Raw genomic sequence first — 2,123 nt, 5'->3', positions numbered from 1 at the left:
ATTTGCTTTGTGACGTCCGGAAATGTAAGTAGTTGGAGAGAATAAGGAAGGGGTTTAAAACTGATTGAATGTTGAAGTAGAAGACAGGAGTGGGTTGGCTAGATTGGTCGGTTTTGGTTCTTTTCAAATAATAAACTATGGTGTCATTGGAGAAAAAAGAAAGGTCCAAGAGGCAGGCATGCCGACGTGGATCGTATCGAAATGTCAAAGCTGTGAATTCTGAGCATCTGAGGAAACGGAAGAAGGCGAGAATGAACATGGCCTCTAGAGTTTGGTTGACGTGGAGTATGCTATATCTGGAGCGGATGGTGTGGATACAGCGTGACAGCAGATCCGTGGTTAATGGGAGTCTACAAGGATTTTGGGCTGGTTCTTGGCGTGAGAGGCCTCTGAGCAGTGAGGTGATCTGGGGATGACCATGAGCTGGGCCGGGACTACCGGTTAGGAGTTTAGAGATGAACAAAATGCCGCTGAGGTAGACTTTGATTGTCTGGGTTTTCATTCCCAAGACAGAATGGGCGTGGGTGATAAAGCAGGTTAAGGTGATGAGATCAAAAAAAGGAAAAGTTATGTTATGCATGTCGTGAAAGTTGTGATTCAACAATTCCAAGCAGACCAATATGAAGAGAGAGTTGCGGGGGACAGGCTATTGATGATGGTATTCTGAGATTCCAGGATCAGGGGCATGAAAGCTGGGTTTAGATGTTGAAAGTCAAGGCCAAATATGGAAGAACCGGAGTCGGGTGTGCGTCTGCATAAGAGGCCAAGCTTCTGAACTTCTGAAAAGAGAAACGAGACATTTAGTCAGCTATGGCGTTGAAGTGGCCCGGGACATGAGCTGCACGGAGGATGAGGTGGTGATTGGAAGAGTGCCCAGTTAAACGACGCAAGAAAGGCATGATAGATGGGGAGTTGGAGTGACCTTTATTTATGATATCATCTACTGCGAGATTGTCTGAGTAGATGAGGACAGATTTGCGACGCCATTCACGGCCCCATAACATGGCTGCGGCAATGATGGGGTAGATCTCAAAGAGAGCAGATGAAGTGACCTGGCAGTCTCCTTCCAACTCTGGGGGCCATTTGCCTATGAACCATCTTCCATTGTAAAAACCCCCAAAACCGGCAGACGGAGCCGCATCAGTGAACAGATTGATGTCCTGTGGATGAGACAGGTAATCCTCGTAAAAGAAGGAGATTCCGTTCCAATTGCCAAGGAGATAGAGCCAGAGCCAGAGCTCGGCGCGGCCAGGCGCATCGAGAGAGACGGAAGTCATGAACGATGGGACGGAAGAAGCGACAGACAAAAGGGGGGGAAAAGGAAGGCCTGCCCCTGGGGAACGATGCAGAGAGCAAAATTTAGGTGGCCCAGGAGGGAAAGGAGCTAACGTTTGGTACAACGCGGGGCGAGGAGAAAATTTGAGATGAAAAGGCATACGAGGTTAAGCTTCTTGGCTGGAAGCGAGGCTTGAAACAGTTCCGTATCGAGGGTGATACCGAGGAATTCAAGGGAGGTGGCAGGGCCCTGAGTTTTCTCAGTGGACGAAGGGACGCCGGGGTCCAAGAAAACCGTTGTGAGAGCAGCGAGACCAGAAGCCAGCGGCGAAGTGGGAGGAGTGACGACCAGAAGTCATCCAAAAGATGCACTAGGAACGGAAGGTTACGGTTGTTCGACAGGATCCAGCAAAGCACTTCTGATAAGGTGTCGAAGAGTTTCGGACTGCTCTTACACCCGAATCTAAGCCTGACGGCAAAGTAATAAGCACCATGCCAGCGGACACCAAAGAAACGCCAGAAGTCAGGGTGCAGGGGGAGAACCTTGAAAGCACTGGTGATGTCTGCTTTAGAGAGCCAGGAACCCTTCCCAGCACGTTTGATGAGGGCCATGGCATGGTGGATGGTAGCATAGTGGAGGGAAAACTCCTCGCTCGGGATCAAGCTGTTAATGCTAGGAATGGCGCGACCATGCGGGGAGCTCCTCATGGCCGTCGAGAAAGCGGTCCCATCACATTACGACTTTATTCTCATAAAATAACCTTTTTTCATACAATTACATCATTCTCATAATATTATTACGTTTCTCATAATATTACGACGTTATTCTCAAAATTACTACTTTATTC

At 48.7% G+C, this 2,123-nt stretch overlaps 1 pseudogene; it reads right to left on the bottom strand.

Annotated features, from left to right (window-relative positions):
- Positions 1 to 698: 698 nt before the first annotated feature.
- LOC121940222 lies at positions 699 to 1,983 on the bottom strand (annotated as a pseudogene).
- Between the last annotated feature and the right edge of the window lie 140 nt (positions 1,984 to 2,123).

The sequence above is a fragment of the Plectropomus leopardus genome, unplaced genomic scaffold (genome assembly GCF_008729295.1).
Source record: "Plectropomus leopardus isolate mb unplaced genomic scaffold, YSFRI_Pleo_2.0 unplaced_scaffold8033, whole genome shotgun sequence".
Classification (NCBI taxonomy): domain Eukaryota; kingdom Metazoa; phylum Chordata; class Actinopteri; order Perciformes; family Serranidae; genus Plectropomus; species Plectropomus leopardus.
This window is presented reverse-complemented; position numbering and strand designations above follow the sequence as displayed.